The sequence below is a fragment of the Tachypleus tridentatus genome, chromosome 3, assembly GCF_004210375.1.
Source record: "Tachypleus tridentatus isolate NWPU-2018 chromosome 3, ASM421037v1, whole genome shotgun sequence".
Classification (NCBI taxonomy): domain Eukaryota; kingdom Metazoa; phylum Arthropoda; class Merostomata; order Xiphosura; family Limulidae; genus Tachypleus; species Tachypleus tridentatus.
The window spans coordinates 28,499,213-28,520,162 of NC_134827.1; the positions used below are offsets into that span (position 1 = coordinate 28,499,213).

General features: G+C 34.7%; 1 long non-coding RNA gene across 2 annotated transcripts in view; it reads left to right on the forward strand.

The window, feature by feature from the left end:
- The first annotated feature begins 1,426 nt into the window (after positions 1-1,426).
- LOC143246607 (uncharacterized) overlaps positions 1,427-20,950 on the forward strand; it is a 50,203-nt gene continuing 30,679 nt past the window's right edge. For both annotated transcript variants that reach the window (XR_013026069.1, XR_013026068.1), the window contains exon 1: positions 1,427-3,181. This is a non-coding gene — a long non-coding RNA (uncharacterized LOC143246607). The remainder of the gene's footprint in view (positions 3,182-20,950) is intronic.

A 20,950-nucleotide genomic window follows, 5' to 3' on the forward strand; every position in this document is an offset into this window, starting at 1 on the left:
GTTCTGTCTTCATCAAAACATGAAAACAAAGAGAGTCATTAGAATACCTAGGTCCTAAACTTTCTTCTCTCCCAAGGAAGAAGTCTCCAGTTACAGGTTTCCTTTATCTGAAATCAATATCAAACTAAAGAAAGTTTTCTAACATCACGCCACGAGGTTTTTAGTGTAACAAACGTGTTACATGAACTGGAACACGACGCTGTTCTACTTAAAACATGTTTGGCACAAGAAAAACTTAAGGAAGGAAATTGATGAATGAAGATAGATAATTTGGAATAACATAATTTACAACAACCGTTGTTACAAATAATGACCTATGTAAAAAAGTTCTGCAAATTTATAAACAATATTGAGTCTTCTATCTGATTGGAAACTTACTTGATATCTTATTGATGGTTCACTATGAGCGAATTAATTTCGAGTTGATCTGGATACAATTCACTTAAAGGAACGCTATCTAGCTTTGTAATTTTCTTTTTTCGTCGGTCGCACGTTCAGTTTTTCCACCGATGAAGTTATGTAATGTTTTCGTAAAACTTTTATTGTTCACAGTTAATCCACTGAAGTTAAATGGCTTGTAATGTTTGAAACATATAAGCATTTTTGGTCTAATATCTGAATTCCGATTAGTAAGCTTAATCAAAGTTATAGCTTTCGAGGTTTATGTTACATCAACCACATCAAATCCATAATATATATTGTCTTTTGGCGTGTGGCATTGGCAACATTTATGAGAGTGAGAAGTGTCTCTGGAAATTTCACCCAACACAACAATGCTGACGATACACTAGTGTTTACATACACAAGTACTTTGTTGATTCTTACACAATGGAGATTTAACAGTACAAGTTGGCCCGGCATGGCCAGGTGGTTAAGGCGTTCGACTCGTAATCTGAGGGTCGCGGCTTCGAATCCCCTTCAGCCGTGGGAGCGTTATAACGTGACGTTCAATCCCACTATTCGTTGGTAAAAGAGTAGCCCAAGAGTTGGCGGTGGGTGGTGATGACTAGCTGCCTTCTCTCTAGTCTTACACTGCTAAATTAGGGACGGCTAGCGCAGATAGCCCTTGAGTAGCTTTGCGCGAAATTCAAAACAAAACAAACAGTTCAAGTTACGTACGTTTCTAAATGTAAACATAGCTTAAACAAATATTGATGTTAAAACAGACAAATAACAGTAAATACATCACAAGCTTTTTTCTTAATTTCAAAGAAACAAATGTCTTAGGTACTTGGTAAACGAAGAGCAACGTGTACTTTTAATTGTAAACAGTATCTGTGATATACTACATCTAATCAGTAACTCCTGATACTCTATTTGATCCACTGGTAGAAAATTCCTGGTTCAAACCTAATATATTAAATTACAGTCCAGCAGTAAACCAATACAACCGTTTTTTTTACCAGACTCCTTTCTGGTTCACGTATGTTGCTTTCACCATCACTTATAACCTGGTTATAAGCCTGGTTGCCTGGAAGCAAAAGACGATTGATAGAAATCAATTTCACACTCTTCAACAACAACTGAGAGACACGGGAATGAACACTTTGTTCAAAAGAGTTTTATCTCGAGGTCTACCCTAGAAACATTCATTTCTACTTATAACTATACTGTCCACTCCCCTTCGGTAAATAAAGACCAACCCTATTGTTAACAACTGGAGTGAACGCATGTTGAAAACGTTACAGCAAATGTATCAATATATTGTCTGTATAAATCCACACATGTAGTAAGGATTATGTAACACATGGAAAGTTGGAAGTAACAATCCACTATTCCACGTAAATCCACATGGGTGGTAATGACTCTGTAACGCTTAGAAGGTTGTGTGCAACAATTCGTCATTTCCTGTGAATATAAACGTATAATGAAGGCTGTGTGACGTGGAGAAAGTAGAACGTAATATTATACGATTTTACGTGGATTTGCACGCGTAATAAAGGACTGAGTAACGCATAGAAAATTGATTGCTACAATATACCATTTTTTTCATGTGAATCTAAACGTATATTAACGACTCTGTAAGGCAATGAAACTTCTATGTACTCAAATTATGAAACTGTATATAATTCGTGTAATAAAATACTGTTTAGAGAAATGGTCTCATGTTTCATTTCGTTTGAAAGCTGTGCTTTTGTGAGCAACACTAGTGCAACGGTAAACATGTAATCTAAAGCGCCTGGGTATGCTCTAATTATAGGTCTTATCTGATCGACGCTATAAAATCAGATTATGTGAATCAAATGTAAGGGTTTATTTCTCTCGTAACAATATGACTTTGTATATACGTTGTTTTGTAGTTTTAGACGCTTTGTTTTTAAGGCAATTCTGCATTTGTTTTTATGTACTTAAAATGTTACAGTTTACATTATTTTAAGTTTAGATCGAAATAAAAAGAATATCTGAGTTCACATTTTGTACTTTACAGAAGTATTTTTTTTATTTTTATATCAAATTCATCTAAAAATTTTCCTTTTTGTGTTTCAGAAAGAAAAAAACTGCTGGGTATGAAAGACTGATGATTTGTTTTGGAGACGTAATATGCCACTTTCAAAAAAATCACGAAATTATGTTCTTACATATGTTCTTATGTACATATGTTCTTACATATGTTACATATGTTCTTAAATACGAGATTATGTTTTTACATTTGTATGCAAATGACATTTGTTTTTGTTTTATACTCTGAAAATGTTACGAAGAAAAGGCGAATGTTTCTTGAACAAATGACGTAAGAAAAATATCGGCTGGAAATTCTCTCTTGAAACTTTCTCTAGCGTGCGTCCTGTTCGGCACCAGTGAAAGATCTTTAGGTCTGGAAATGTGATCTTCTAACAATATCTAGCTACAATACTGGCACCGACAGCAAGGTCGTGCTTATATAAAGATACTGTCATCAATTAGTACGAGTCAGCGGCAATGTCAGTCAGTAAAAACATTGAGCAGAAAGAAGTCAGTAGATTCTTTTAAGAAGCGAATTGTTTTTATTTGGTTTGGTTTGTTTTTTAATTTCGCTCAAAGCTACTCGAGGACTATCTGGGCTATCCGTCCCTAACTTAGCAGTGTAAGACTAGAGTGAGGGCAGTTAATCATCACCACCCGCCGCCGACTCTTTGGCTACTCTGTTAACAACGAATAATGGGATTGACCGTCACACTATAAAGACTCCACGGCTGAAAAGGTGAGCACATTTTGAGTCGAGCGCTTTAACCATGTGGCAATTCCGGGCCTGAGGAAGTGAGAGAGAGAATGAATTCCAGTTGTTCATCTTTAGACTTGCAAGATATAACATTCTCTTGGCTGAACGCTGAGATTTCTGTGTGTTACCCACATAAGATAATATAGTGTGCTATATAATTTTGCTACTTTCCTTCACAATAGTGAACATAGTATTTAGGATATCGAAACTCATTACGTTTCCTTTTGGTTTACTGTTTATTATTAAAATTGTATTAAAAATATCGTTTTGCATTGTTTGCTAACTCCAATATCCTGATCTGGTCGAATCTCTTTGGATTTTATTGGAATTATAACCGAAAATCATTGTTTATAGCTAAGATACCTAATTAATGAAATAATGCATTCTAATCTTTAGAATTAGAAATTTAATTTTAAACTAAAATTATTATTACTAGTCCTATTATTTATTATAATTATCGTTATTAAGTAACCTCTTACTTCCTCAAACCACTGAGGTACGCCATGCACAAAGCTGAAGTTTTGATATATAGCTTTGCAGTGAAGCCTAACTAATAGTTCCATGTTGATGGATAATGGTTAAATATAATAATCGTTACCGAAACGAAAACAACATTCACAATTAATTCTGTCTGCAAACAACGATCAGAAATAGCTTGCCCACAACAGATGTAACAGATGCCAAGAATGTGTTAACCACGAGGGTAAAAATCCGTCATAAACTCAGCGAATAAACTGGTAACTACATGATTAATATTATTAATATTCAGCTATTTCTTGTAGTAGCTACAAGTTGCATTTTCTAAAACACTTAAACCTATTACCTGTCATCTGGTAACCCATCATAAATAGAAATCATGTACATTTTTAACATGTTTCGTGAATATCTACTACTTACTGTTCAGGATAAGTTCCAAATTATGAAATATCACCATTGATCGACGTCTAACGAAAAGTTGAATTAACTTGTGATGTATTATCATTAATCGACGACCAGCAAAAAGTTGAAATCACTACTTTCAAACCTGTTTGTGAAATACAAAATATTTGAGCCACTGTGCCACAGTTTTAAAGATTACCTGACTAAAATATTCGCAAAAAAATATTGAAATCATCGTGGTATGGTATAAAATAGTCATATTTTAATTGTTTTTTTAACACTCAAGTTTTTTTATGTTTTACCATTCTGAGAAGAAGATAGAATGTTTTCAGTGATGTCAGCTCACGGCTGGCCCGGCATGGCCAGGTGGGATAAGGCGTTCGATTCGTAATCTGAGGGTCGCGGGTTCGAACCCCGGTCGCACCAAACATGTTCGCCCTTTCAGCCTTAGGGGCGTTATAATGAGCGGCCAATCCCACTATTCGTTGGTAAAAGAGTAGCCCAAGAGTTGGCGTTGGGTGGTAATGACTAGCTGCCTTCCCGCTAGTCTGCTAAATTAGGGACGGCTAGCACAGATAACCTTCTAGTAGCTTTGTGCGAAATTCAAAAACAAACAAACAAACGAAAGCTTACGGCTATTTCATGAGCACTCTGGTTCATTTGCAAAATTGTATTATATCTCGTAAAATTTCCTTGTGTCAGCTAATAATGAAATTAAAACATAAATATGAACACTGTTGTAAGCCTAGATACTGAGTTGGACAACTTTATTTTTTGCGTGTTGGAGGTATTGGTTTCCTAGATAAACTAATTATGAACAATGTGGAACAAATGTAAAGATAAATGACAAGAACGAAACCAATTATGAAAAAAACATGTAAATGTTGTAAAATACTCACTTGTATGTTTGTGAAGCTAACATGAAAGCATGTTAACATACGAAGATTAATCAAACTTATGAGTATTCTCATGCGAGTAATTTTTTTTGTTTTTTTAATTTCGCGCAAAGCTATACGAAGGCTATTTTGGACTTTGCCCTTACATAAATCTGAAATATTTACAAACCATTTGCTTCATTAGCCCTAAGTGAACCGTAAGTACGATTTTGTTAGTTTGTTTATTTTGAATTTCGCTATTATTAGCTATCTGCGCTAGCCGTCCCTAATTTAGCAGCGTAAGAGTAGAGGGAAGGCAGCTAGTCATCACCACCCACTCCAAACTCTCGGGCTACACTTTTACCAGCGAATAGTGGGATTGACCATCACATTATAACGTCCCAGCGGCTGTAAGAGTGAGTATGTTTGGTGTGATGAGAATTCGAACCCATGACCTTCGGATTACGAGTCGAGCGCCTTATCCATTTGGCCATGCCAGGCCAAGATTAGAAGGAAGGCAGCTGGTCATCGGCGTATACCGCCAACTCTTGGGATACTCTTTCATCAACGAATAGTGGGATTGACCCTCACTTTATAACGTCCCAGCGGCTGAAAGGGAGAGCATGTTTGATGTGATGAGGATTCGAACCCATGACCTTCAGATGTCGCATCCTGTCAGTCATTTTCAATTTTTGTTAAATAAGTAAAAGTGTATTCAAATAACACTAATATTTTTTGTTTTATTATATTTTCATTCTAAATTCGTTGTATTTTCATTAGAGCCGAAGTCTTAAAATTGAATATATGAAGAAGCATCACCTACTAGCAGACAACAAAGAAGGAAGCTACGTTGATCTAACACGTATTCATTTATACTGAAACATATAAACAGACTGACATCGAAAAGCAAAATTTCCGCATCTCACGTTTACTACAGCGCTATATAAAAAACAAATCACTCCTATAATTGTGAGGAGATAGTTGTTGGCTTTCCATCGCTTAGTCTTCTCTGTGAATGTATTGTTTAATCTATATTACCTAATGCACCCAATAAAATCACGGAGAAAACATGAAAACATAAGGGTGTCGGGGTGAAAGGAGAGGTCAGATTCGAAAGTCGACCCCTAGTGGTTCTTGTAAGAACTATAGGCATATATAAGGTTTGATGATTATCGATCCAGCTATTTGCAAGTTTTAAGTAGACACAAACACGCACATAAACTATTTGATTAATAATAATTTAGATTATTCGCTTGTATGTTTCGAATATTAACCAGAGGGGAAAGACAATTAAAAAGTTAAGGACAAAAAGGAGATAACTTAGTGAAAATGACAACAGTTATGAAGGAAAGGCTACAGGTTTGTGTTTATCCCTATAAATGTCCCCTACTAGCACAGCATTACTTCTGCAAACGTATAAGGGTAGAAATCGGCTTTCAGTTCTCGTAGTTGGAAGAGCACAGATATCTAGCTTTGTGCTTGACTACAAACAGTTTGAATGTTTTAGGACGCTCAGTTTGTTTGGCTTTTTATTTTTCCTATTTGGTGAGAACGGGAACTTGAACCCACGACCTTCAGATTATGAGTCGAGAGCCCCAACCAACTGGCCATGCCAGGTCAAAAAAATATGTAAGTAAGTCAAGAGCTACACATACATATCTGTATACAAAGGACCATTAATAACAGACATGTCATGTAATTTCTATTACACGCTTACTTGACGAAACATTATTTTTTTAATTATAATTCACGTAAAACTACGTTTATTCACATGTAAATATTTCGTTCGTTTGTTTTTGAATTTCGCACAAAGCTACACGAGGGCTATCTGCGCTAACCGTCCCTAATTTAACATTGTAAGTGAAAGGGCGGACATGTTTGGTATGACGGGAATTCGAAATCGTGGCCCTCGGGTTACAAGTCGAGTGCCTTAACCACCTGGCCATGCCGGGGCCTGAGACTAAATGTAATGGAAATTGCCAGAATTCCTTGGAAATTTTAATATCTAAAGAAAATACCTGTCTTAATTAAACGAAGAGCTCAATATATCTTCGACAGAACTGGAATCTTTTTTTTTCTTCTTCTCATCCGTTTGTGATAAATAAATCTTGTAATTCTAGGAAATAAAATTACAAAATCCAAGGCTGTTTACAACAAAACAGCTATTGAACAATCCCTGTAATTCCTGGTAATAAAAACAAATATCCAACCTTGTTTACCAAACCCAACTGTTGTACAAAACCATGCAATTCCTGGAAATAAAAAAAAAAATCTAACCTTGTTTATCAAATGCTGTATTTTGAAAGGCAGCGTTTTGGTTTGTTTTTCGAAGGTCATTATTTCTGAAGTTTAATTTTAATCCTTTGAAACTTTTCAATTCAGAAAGTCTTCACTTGTTTAGTTTCTGCTGTTTCTATGCCAATGTTTAACGTCAGTTTTATTTTACGAAATCTGAGGATTCTACATTTCAAAACTATGCAATCCTGTTATTTTATACCTTGATTTTACACGTTTTATAAATTTTATTTTAGATGAAACGTAACTGTTTTACAATTGTTTTCTCTTAAGACTCAACGTGAAATTTTATTTTAATATGAAATTAGTCAAATTAAAAAGAAATAAGTTTAATTACTTTGGTCTTTAGTTGTTTAACTAATTTTACAACATAAATCAAGCAGTCTAAACTGGTGACGTAGTTTGAATAAAAGTAATTTTAATCAGTGATGACGAGAAAACCTACTTGTAGAGAAAAATCATATATGTAACAACGGTTGGTTATTTTATACTAGCTTATTCAAACCGAAAGAGCTAATAGTCATGTTATTTTATACCAGTTAACTCAGACGTCATGCTATTTTATACTAGCTAATTAAGACGAAAAGGGATAATAGTCATTGTATTTTATACTATTTAACTCAGACGAAAAGCGATAATAGTCATGATATTTTATACTAGTTAACTCAGACGAAAAGGGCTAATAGTCATGTTATATTATACTAGTTAACTCAGACGAAAAGGGATAATGGTCATGTTATATTATACTAGTTAACTCAGACGAAAAGGGCTAATAGTCATGTTATATTATACTAGTTAACTCAGACGAAGAGGGCTAATAGTCATGTTATATTATACTAGTTAACTCAGACGAAAAGGGCTAATAGTCATGTTATATTATACTAGTTAACTCAGACGAAAAGGGCTAATAGTCATGTTATATTATACTAGTTAACTCAGACGAAAAGGGCTAATAGTCATGTTATATTATACTAGTTAAATCAGACGAAAAGGGCTAATAGTCATGTTATATTATACTAGTTAACTCAGACGAAAAGGGCTAATAGTCATGTTATATTATACTAGATAACTTTACTTGTAATCAGTAAAAAAAAAATATTTCCTGCCATCTCCGTATCACCCGCCAAATTTCATTTTCACAACTCTCTCATTGGTGAAGGCGCACTCTGCTGGTATCACTGGTATCTGTAAAGATGTGAAACATGAACCACTAATTACGGGATACTAAACTGATCATCTGTGTTAGAGAAGAAACTCTACAACTCTTTCTGGCAACGGACTTTGTGTCAACAACGTAACGCATTTAGGGAATTTGAAATACGTTACGTTGCTACCATACGTCGGAAAACAGAACGATTCTCGGAGGCTTGTGTTCTGTTACAGAACTTTGCATAACAGATTTCCAGTTCATTATTGGCATATGATTTTATGTTTTTGTTTTTTAACACTCCTACGAAATGTGGGGCCTAATAATAATAATAATAGGCCCCACTTTTCGTAGGAGTGTTAATCAATCCATGAAGTAATACTTGATGTTATTACCTGGTTTTTATTTTCGTGTTCCCACTTGTGGATCAGTAGAGTTATATGCTGGTGGATCAGTAGAGTTATATGCTGGTGGATCAGTAGAGTTATATGCTTGAGTTTGAACAATTTAATGTGACTGAAGATGACATAAAGACAAAAATTTATCATAATGAGGTTAAATGTTTATCTGGTTCATATAATATGTTAGTGTATCTCACTGTGTATCCATGATTAAAAAGAGAAAGCATATATCATGCTGAGGTTAAAGTGTTCATCTAGTTGACATGTGTTAGGTTGTTGTGTATTTCATTGTGTATCCATGATTTAAGGACAAAGCATCTATCATGCTGAGGTTAAAGTGTTCATCTAGTTAATCACGCTGAGGTTAAAGTGTTCATCTAGTTGACATGTGTTAGGTTGTTGTGTATTTCATTGTGTATCCATGATTTAATAACAAAGCATCTATCATGCTGAGGTTAAAGTGTTCATCTAGTTGACATGTGTTAGGTTGTTGTGTATTTCATTGTGTATCCATGATTTAAGGACAAAGCATCTATCATGCTGAGGTTAAAGTGTTCATCTAGTTAATGTGTTAGGCTGCTGTGTATCCATGATTTAAGGACAAAGCATCTATCATGCTGAGGTTAATATCATCATAGAATATATTAATATGGTAGCGTTGTGTTTGTAGACAACGTTTCTAAATTAACGTAAAAATATCTCTCGTGCTGTAATATTCTTCCTCGTGGAAGAATTATAAAAAAAATCGCAATTTCCTAATTATAGTTTTCTTTAATCGGCAATTTAAAAACTGGACTCATGGATTTGATGGTTTATAAAACAAAGGAAATGTGTGCATACCAAATATTTTTATTGGAAATTGAAATTAAAAAAAAACAAACAAACTAGCGTTTAAACAATGAAACGGTGTACGTTTTCCTGCACGTGCTACTGCACATTTTTATAAATCTGAGAGTTTCTGAGTTGAAACTACTTAGTGTTCTAATTCCACTAATAGAGTGAGTTTTACAACGGTCTCATTAATAGCAACGTTCCTGAGACACCAGAGACACGAAAATAGAAATATTGTCGATCCACAAGCTTTCGTCACAATCACAGAAAAGTAAGTAAGCCGAAATCAAAACCTTTGAGTACACCCAGGCAATAGCTACCATGTTTTCTTGAATTCTCATAAAGGTAGGCTACGTAAGGTTTCGTCTTTGGTAAAAAAAAAAAAAAAAAAAGAAACAAACGACATTCATAACGTATCGAACTTCATATTCCTGTAAGATGTTATGGTTTAGTTACCATCTATTGTTTTCCTTTATTTCGGATAATAGTAATATATTACGATTAGTGATTGGAAAAGATTGAACTCGTGATATAAATAAAAACAATAAATTTCAGTTTGTTATGCTATTCGCGATGACGAGAAACCCACAAAGTACGATAGTCCAGTTCGTGATAGAATGTTATACGCTGAGGTTTTAAATGGTGGGTTTTTAGAACAAGGAATTATCATTCCAGAATACCAAGCAGTGAGAGACGTGCAAATGGAAACCATTTCAGACTAAGACAAAAAATGATTACTTCTGATGTTTTCCACCTGAAGACTTGTCAGACATTAGTTACTGACTGTGGTTTGAAATGCACTTATTACACACAAAAAGAAAGACATACTCGCTTTACTTACTCACCCGCTTCGCGTTCATTAAAATCTTATACAAACTATTACAGGTTTCCTTTTCGTGATGACGAAAAACCTACTTGAAGTAAAAAAAAATGTATTATCAAATGTATTACTTAATGTATTATTAAAACTTTAATTAGAATAAAGTACAGAACAACGTTTCGACTTTCTCAGGTCATCTTCAGGTGAACAAAGAGAGTTTGAAACTGACCGTTTCTGGGCACGCATCTTAGGAATAAGAGGCATCCGTTTACACTTCCGTCAACGATCAATTGCTAACTTTCGTTGTGAACCTGAACATGACCTGTTTTGTATTTCATTGTAATTAAAGTTTTAATATACATACCAGTCGTCTTTAGAATACACTTCTGTTGTTTGTTTGTTTCTAATTATACACAAGGCTACACAAAGCTCTGACCATAACGGGTATCGAAATCCGGTTTTTAGCAGTATAAGTCTGAAGGTTTGAGCTTGTAAACTAATAAGAAAAAAGTAACACTTAGTCTGTTTGTTTTAAACTTGACTTACTCTAAGTGTAAACTAAATTACAACTGGCAGAAGTTGTATTCTGTTTAAGATCAAATTTTATTTTCTTATTAACAGAGTTGACGATTTTTATGTTCCTAAAACACATAAAGACATATATATATATATATAATATATATATTTAACTTATTTTTGAGAACTAACATTTGTTAATGAACCATAAATCATTTCCAGAACATTCTCCTTGCACTCCTAACTAATGGTGACATGATTAATCAATCCTGTGATAGATCAGCGAAAACATCCTTCGTGTAGAAGAAAGACATTTTGAACACTTTGAAAAATCTAAAGTTACATTTACATGCCATCTAGTTTATGCGACCTTTTTATGAAAGAATGTTAAAAACAGCTCATGGCTATTAATACGTCATAGCACACAACGTGTTATTTACCGAACAATTTTTAAAACAGTTGGTGAAAGAAATCTCAATTTTATATCCAAGTGTTTGTTTGTTTGTTTTGAATTTGGCACAAAGTTACACGAGACTATCCGCACTAACCTTTCCTACTTTAGCAATGAAAGACTAGAGGGAAGGCAGCTAGTCATCACCACCCACCGCCAACTCTTGGTCTATTCTTTTACCAACGAATAGTGGGATTGACCGTCATATTATAACGCCTTCACGGGTGAAAAAGCGAGCATGTTTGGTTCGACGGGAATTCGAACCCAGGACTCTCAGATTACGAATCGAGCGTCTGAACTACCTTGCTATGCCAAGACATATTCAAGTGTCTTGACTATAGAATAGCATAATAAAAAAGGTGAACTTTGACCACTAGCACAGAAAAAGAAAGTGTCTACTTCGCTACCGTAGAGAAATGAGAAGTAATTAGCGAAGACAGTCAACGCATGACACATTACAGTGTTCGCTGTTTAAGCAGCCAATCTGGTAAACTACGTGTTATAATAAAAGCTTGCGTCTCTTTCTGGTGAAAAATATACCTTGTACTTTGTGGTCATCATTCCTATATGTGTTGTGTGGGGTTTTGTATAGCCACGTGTAATACCTGAAACACCAAGTTTAAAAACATATGTAAATATTTATATAAAATGTCCCCCAGGGGATCAGCAATAAGTTTACAAACTTACAACTCTGATATCTAAAATTAGATTCCTCACAGAAGGAAAACGTAGACGGTCTTATTTTTGTGTGTGCAGCTTTGTTATGAAAAACAGCACAGTTTGTATAAAATCATATTAGAGCTATTAATATGCATTTTCTTCAAATATTGCATAAAATGTTGTTGTTTTTTTAAATTAAGCACAAAGCTACACAATGGGCTACCTGTGCTCTGCCCACCACGGGTATCGAAACCGGATTTTAGCGCATATCGCTGAGTCACTGAGGGGCTATTGCATAAAATACATAACAACAATGTACAAAATTTTCAGCTGTTGCTTAGCAACCTTCATAAAATATTATTTAACGTTGGTCGTAACGTATTACTTTTTATTCAAGGTAACAGTAGTACACAATAGCTTGTATTCCTGATATGTTGACATACTAATAATTAGAACTTTAAAGGAGTCTGACAGCTATAGCATTAAGATATTTATAATTTGTTTACGCTGGTAATTAAGAGAAAAAAAATTAATTCGAATGTTCTTACCTTGTATCTCCCAGTGGCACAGCAGTTCGTCTGCGGACTTAGAGCGGAAGAAACCTAAACTTTAAAACCGTGGTGGACAGTGCAAAGATAACACTCTGTGTTGCTCTGTGCTTAAATACAAACAACAAGTCTATTTAATTGGCAAGCTGTTAGTATAATAGAAAAAAAACGTTTAACAAAACACACGTTTGGGATTTATTTGTATTATGAGTGATGACGTATATTTTCTGTAACTAAGCCTCAACGCGTTGAGGACTTTATTCGCTTTCGACCGTACAGAAAAAATATCTCGTAAAGACTTCATTTTTGAAATTGAAGGTACATAAAGGTTTAGTACCTTGAAAAGGATTAAAATAATAACTATTATTAATCCATGTTGTTCTTCTAGATCAAACTAAGCAACGGGCTATCCGCCACCGGGAATCGAAACCAGGATTTCAGCCTTGCAAATAAAAGTTTATTAAATTCCAAATATGACATTGGTGTTTTCTTAAACAATACATTTTTGGGTTAAATGCTAATTGTTAACATATAGCACTTACATATAATAGAGAAAGTATTTGAAAAGCATACATCTCAAGGTTTATTATTTAAGAAATGTTTGTTTGTTTTGGAATTTCGCACAAAGCTACTCGAGGGCTATCTGTGCCAGCCGTCCCTAATTTAGCAGTGTAAGACTAGAGGAAGGCTGCTAGTCATCACCACCCACCGCCAACGCTTGGGCTACTCTTTTACCAACGAATAGTGGGATTGACCGTCACATTATAACGCCCCCACAGCTGGGAGGGCGAGCATGTTTGGCGCGAACGCGAACCCGGGACCCTCGGATTACGAGTCGCGCGCCTTACGCGCTTGGCCATGCCGGCCCATTTAATAAATGAAAAAAAATATATAATTATTTCGCGAGGTCGCTTCGCATTCTCTTTCGTCATCAACAAAATAATTTTTTTTGAAAATTCCCACTAGAATAGTAATGAAACATTATTATACATTTGGTTTGAATTATTGCGCAAAGCTACACGAGGGCTATCTGTGCCAGCCGTCCCTAATTTAACAGTGTAAGACTAGAGGGAAGGCAGCTAGTCATCACCACCTACCGCCAACTTTCGGGCTACTCTTTTACTAACGAATAGTGGGATTGACAGTAACATTGTAACGCCCTAAAGCTAAATAAAGGCGAATATGTTTGGTTTAATGGGGATTCGAACCCGCGACTTGGGGATTACGAGTATAGTGCTTTAACCACCTGGCCATGACAGGCCCTAGGCATTTTGGAAAGATAAAGTTTTCAGATATTAAAAATAAACTCAATTTTTTTTTATTGGTATCAGAAATGATATTTTTATCAGTAAATTCTCTTTGATTATTCTGGCAGAAGGTTACATGTTTTACACAGCTTAAAACAGCATGTTTCGGAAACCGAATAATTATTTTTATTTCTGTGTTATACACGGAATTGCAAAACGTACATTAACTCATAACACAAGAAACGAAAGCTGAAATGAACACAAAAATGTGTTATTATATCACTTGAAGTGCCGGCTTTAACGTACATTCTGTAATACTTTTATTTGTGTACGTCATTTTAAATAACATTTATAAGTGTCTTAAAAAACGTTAATTTGAGCGTAACTCTCGTACAAAAAGATAAAGCTACTTTATAAACAAAAAACACTTTATACTAGGTTGTTGTTTTTCTAAATTGTTTTAACATATTTTTAACTGACCGTTCTGTGATGTAAGATGCTTTTCTGACTTGTTTTTAACATGCTTTTATGTGTGTGTGTTTTCATACATCAAAGCCACATAAGGCGATCTTTTGAGTCCACCGACGGGAATCGAACACTTGATTTAGCGTTGTAAATCCGTAGACTTAGTTTTCATGCGACCAATGTGTGATGGAAGTTGTTCTAGGCCCGGCAAGACTCGTAATCTGAAAGTCGCAGGTTCGAATTTCCTTCGCATCAAACATGGTCGCCCTTTCAGCCGTGGAGACGTTATACTGTGACGGTAAATCCCGCTATTCTTTGGTAAAAGAGTAGCCCAAGAGTTGGCGGTGGATGGTGATGACTAGTTACCTTCCATCTGATCTTTCACTGCTAAATTATGGACGGCTAGCGCAGATAGCCCTCATGTAGCTTTGAACAGAATTAAAAAAAAAATTCGACTTGTGTTTAAGTGGCTAACTTATTATTTATTTTCTAAATGTTTAACGTGTTTTTAATTGACCAATCGTGACCAAATTATGATGTTAGTTGCTGTTCTGAAATGGTCGACGCAACTTTTGTTTCTTTACATGAGATAGGTCCACGGCACGGTATGGCCAAGTAGTTAAGCCGCTTGACTCGTAATCCGAGGGTCGTGGGGGCGTTATAATGTCTTTTCCATTTACTTTAGGCATAAGCAATTACTTTTTGCCCAGGAACAAGAAAAAGTAAAGATTTTGTTACATAGTGTGATCAATTTATCTGTTGACACAATAACGTAAAAGTATCCGATTTACCTGTTGGAGGAATAATATAAACAGGAACTATTTAAGTCACACCTTGTTAACCTAGCTATAAGTTTTACTCAGGAATTAAATATTAAAAAAAAAATTTAATATCGCAGAATAGGACGACGGGGATGCGAACCTACGACAATCAGATCACGAGTCACACGCCCTAACCCACCTGGCCATCCCAGTGAGAGATTAAGAATAAGAAAAGGAGAAATAGTATATAATTTATAATTCGCAACACGTTTTCTGAACACTCACCAGTTTTACTCTCTCTTTGTGTTTCTTGTTGTATATATACTAGAGAAAGGACCTGGCTTCGCTCGTGCTATTAGGTTGTTGTATTCTAGTTGACTAAGTCAGCGTGTGTATTATGAACCAATTTTATTATAAAAAATACAACTAGACATTTTTTTTTGCTGAGAAATATGACATAAAAGCCATTTTTTGAACGCATTGTTACCAAAACGCAGTGACTTTTTATATACTAGAAGCTGTTAAACAGAGAACCACTTCTTTTGCATGTGATTTTTCGCTAGTTTGGCTCATTAAAAAGATGCATACACGCAGGTGAGCACGCACATGGATAGGATAAGTAATACCCAGGTGAATACCCTCGGGGTCCACCTACTCCTGGTGCAAAATTTCATGTTTTTAGTTTTTCTTGTCGGAGCTATTATGGTCACGTTTTTTAATATGTGGTTTTTGGTAACTTACCTCATGAAAAAGATGCATTTTCGCGCACGTAAATAGCTAAATAATAGTAATACCCATATACAAACCTTCAAAGTTTGAAGTTATTTGTTGGTTGAAAATCTCTTAGCTTGACGTTGTCGACGTACCAAGTTAATCTGTGTTCCGTCACAACTAATAGTTTATTAAGTTTTAATTGTTTTGCACAATAACAAAATAATTTGTCTAGCTTAATAATTCCCAGAGGTTTTAAACAAAACTCCGAATAAACTAAGCATTTTATAATAGCTTAAGGTAAAAATGTTATTTACTTTCAAGAAGTTAATGGCTCAATTAAAGAGTTCAAGTTGTAAGAGCATGATGGATTTATATTCATTACAAAAGTTGTGTATTATATACAGGGAAGAGTATTTTCTGTTTTATACATACATATATATGTATATAAGATATCAAAGTTTACATTTTTGTACCGAATTTATTATAAAAGTAACATATTAATTAAAAGTTATACATATCTCTGTATACTAGAAGTTGTTACACAAGGAACGACTTCTTTTCTACGGTTTTTCGCTAGTTTGACTAATTGAAACGATGCATACACGCATGTGCGCACGCACGTAGATAGGATAAATAATACCTAGGTGCATACCCTCAGGGTCCACTTAATATGGTTACAAAATTTCAAGTTTCTAGGTTTTTCTTCTTGGAGCTATGATGATCACATCTTTTTCTGTATTAATAATATGAAAAGTTATGACTGATATATATACACTGGTGACCAAAATCTTAAGGCCAATGAACATAAAGAAAAAATATGTATCTGGTGTTGCTAGACTCAACCACTTATTTGAGTAGAGCTTCGAAAGATAAAAATAAGAAAAAAAAAAAAAAACTTTTTTAGCATTTTACAGGGAAAATTTTCCCTGGCCGCGAAATTTTCTTGGGCCGAACACTTGAAATTCTCGTTCCGTATCCCTCAGGGTCTTTTAAGAAATTTGCAACAGCAGTTTTATGTGGCCCAATCTCATCAGCGGTGGCACGTTGAGAGAGACCTTGCTTTTGCAGCTAGACAATTCTGCCACGTTCAAACTCTGTCAACTTTTTACCATATTTTTACCCCATGTAACACAGGATATGTCACTGGAAGATGTTGACAACGCTAATGCTTGAACACAAATGACTAAATTTCGTTACGTATTTACCGATTAACGTTTCGTTTCAGTATGGTCTTAAACATTTGAGCAGCTAGTATTTTGACTAATTTCATAGTGTTCACATTTTCCCTATTAAATGCTAAAAAAGTTTTTTATTTTTATTTTCCCTTTTCTTATTTTCATCTTTCGAAGCTCTACTACAATAAGTGGTTGAGTCTAACAACACAAAATGCATATTTTTTTATGTTCATTGGCCTTAAGATTTTGGCCAGCAGTGTATGTGCCAACAACTACAACTACAAACAACTACAATTATGAACGCTTCAGGAAAACCATGAAACATGACTAATAGAGATGAATTATGCGAAATATGATCGCATACATTTTGATTCAGCTGCCATGTTGTTACAGTGATTACAACGTAACAAAACCTGTATTCTAAATGCTATTACAACGTAACAAAACCTGTATTCTAAATGCTATTACAACGTAACAACACCTGTATTCTAAATGCTATTACAACGTAACAAAACCTGTATTCTAAATGGTATTACAACGTAACAAAACCTGTATTCTAAATCCTATTACAACGTAACAAAACTTGTATTCTAAATGGTATTACAACGTAACAAAACCTGTATTCTAAATCCTATTACAACGTAACAAAACTTGTATTCTAAATGGTATCACAACGTAACAAAACCTGTATTCTAAATGCTATTACATTGGTGTCTTCACGTACATATAATTATGTCTATTGTAGTAGGAATATTGAAACAAAAAATAATATTTCGCTTCCATGTCGTCACTTTTTTTACTCAAACTAGTTTTAAGAGAGAAAAATAAATGTATAAATACATAAATTTATATTTAGGTAGTTACAACTTGTTACCAAATGTTAATAAAGTACTTTTATCATGTAAAATATGATGCTTCATAGGAAATTCATTTTTGTCTATCCGCTATGAACAAAACTCCCGATTTTATAATTGCAAGTCCATAACCTTACCGTTTCCCATATAATGTTATGCACAGTTGTTTTTATTAGCCATAAAGCTACACAACGGGTTCTCTATGCTGTAGCTGCCATAAAGAAAAATGTTTTTTAGTTATATGAACCCTCAGACTTACTGCTGAGCTACTGGGCATGAAATATATAGAACTAGATTGAAATAAAAACTGACATTTTTCTAGACTTTATGGCAGCTGTTCTCTGTAGCTTCAGAGTGTTTTTACATAATTATGAAAATTTTAAAATAATATAATATTTTTTAAAGACAAAACACATTTTCTGCAGTATGTTAAGGTACAAAAATAATTATTTTATAATATTCAGTTAAATACTATAACTTATTTTCTTTTTTCACAAAATTTTATTAAGTTGATGTATTCGTTTTTTTAAAAATTAATACTTTTTATTGTTATATTATATTTTTGCTATATTTTTGTGAGTCTGAATAAAGATAAACAATACCATCAAAATTAAAGCAAGTTAAACATTTATAGGTTAATAGTGTAAAATTATGAACAGTGAAAACAAATGTTTCTGAGTATTATGCTATGTTAACATTCATAAAGCAAAATTAAAACTATTTTAAATGAAATATTTTAACTCGTGGTTGGCTCGGCATGGCTAGGTGGGGTAAGAAGTTGGACTTGTAATCTGAGGGTTGCAGGTTCGAGTCCCTTTTGTACCAAACATGTTCGCCTTTTTAGCCATGGGGGCGTTATAAGATAACAGTCAATCCCCCTATTCGTTGGTAAAAGAGTAGTCCAAGAGTTTGCGGTGGGTGGTGATGTAACTAGCTGCCTTCCCTCTAATCTCCCACTGCTAAATTAGGGACGGATAGCGCAGATAATCCTCTGGTAGCTTCGTGCCAAATTCAAAACAAACAAACATATTCGTGCTTACGTTTCAAGAACATAAGTACTGGGAGGAGGAAGAGGTCACAGAGAACCTGACCCTCCAGGGTATGAACTTTTCTTACCCAAACACCGACGACATTCTTCTTACGTTTCAGTCAGTGCTAATGAAGCAAATGGTTTCTAAATATTCCTGATTTATTTAAGGGCAAAGTCCAATTTTTTTTTTTATATATATATATATATATATGGCAAGTTAGCATAAGACGAACTCACTTTGAAATTTTTATTAGTGCCATCTACATCAAAAAGTGTTTTTACGAAATGTTATGATTTATTAGCTGGTTTTTGAACTTGTAAACTTAACATTTATTTTTCCAAAATTTATTTCTCTATATTACAAAACGATAAAAACTATTGACATGGCTAATGAGATAAAGATAATTTATTGCTAAGCTACCAGAATGTTTTTATGCTCTGATTGATCGAGATTACTGATAAAGGTATTAAAATAACAAAAAAACACATGGTGGCACAAAGTTATCTTTCCTATTTGAAAATTTAACTATAAAATTACTAAAAAAATGCAACCATGCAGTTTGCAACGTCTTGTAGTCCAACTCAAATAATTTCTATTGTCAAGTTTTTATTCACAATATTATGAGTAGTGTTAACATGTAAAATAGCTGCTGTGTTAGAAAAAACTAAAGGAACGGGATTGGTAAGAAGCGTGGTCTCTGTTGTGGTCTCTGCGTTTGATAGACATCAATTTACTAGATACATTATTTGGGGGTATGTTAAGGACATCGTAATGTCACGGAGTTAAAGACCGTGATAACAGATGCCATCGCCGCTGTAACTGTGGATATATTACGAAAGAGAATTGAAATCGAATATCGATTGGACGAGTTGAGAACCACCAATGCTGCACTTGGAAAAGTCTACTGTAATATCAATAAAAACTGTTTAAGTAGTTCTACACTAGGTTCAAACTTCATGGTTGTATTTCTTTAATGGTTTCTTATTAAACCTAAAAATATGAGAGGTGATTTTGTGCCACCCTATACGTTAAAAACACAATGATTGCTAAATATTATTCAAAACGAAACATTAAAAACAACATGAGATCTTCTCAAGCCATTGCAGCTCTTTTTAAGAAGAATAATTAATTAGGGCCTTTCTGTTTGGCGATTGATTCCAGCTTACAAACCACTAGCTTGTTCGTTAGCACTGGGATAATCAATGGCACTTCTTCGACTCGCTTTCAGAACGTGAAAAACAAGTTTCTAAGTTAGGCAATCTGGAGTTTCTGTAAACAGCAATAGTAAAACGTATTATCATTTGGGACAATGATATATTAACACTACACATGTACTTTCCTTACTACGTAGTTGGTTCGGAAGGCCAGTTGGGTAAAGGCGTTCGTCTCGTAATCTGAGGGTACCGGGTTCGAATCCCGCTCGCACCAAACTTGCTCACCCTTTCAGGCGTGGGGACATTATAATGTGACGGTCAATCCCACTATTCGTTGGTAAAAGAGTAACCCAAGTGTTGGCGGTGGGTGGTGATAACTAGCTGCCTTCCCTCTAGTCTTACACTGCTATATTAGGGACGGCTAGCGCAGATAGCCCTCTAGTAGCTTTGCGCAAAATTCAAAACAAACAAAGTTCGTAGTTATTGATTTTAATTATGTATTATAGAAGTTGCACTTATATAAATATATATGGTATCAGAATTAAAAAATTTTCAGATCTTCTGAACTCTAATTTTAGATATTCACAGAAGATTAATACCCCAGTCGTCTTGATCTAATTATGTCATTCTTTAACTCTCCACGTAGATGAAACTTGTTACTTATTTAAATAACAAATTTTCCTTATAACTAAATAAGCTGTTTGTTTGTTTATTGAAATCAAGCACAAAGCTACGCATTGGGGTCCCGGCATGGCCAAGCGTGTTAAGGCGTGCGACTCGTAATCCGAGGGTCGCGGGTTCGCATCCCCGTCGAGCCAAACATGCTCGTTCTTTCAGCCATGGGGGCGTTATAAAGTGACGGTCAATCCCACTATTCGTTGGTAAAAGAGTAGCCTAAAAAGTTGGAGGTAGGTGTTGATGACTAGT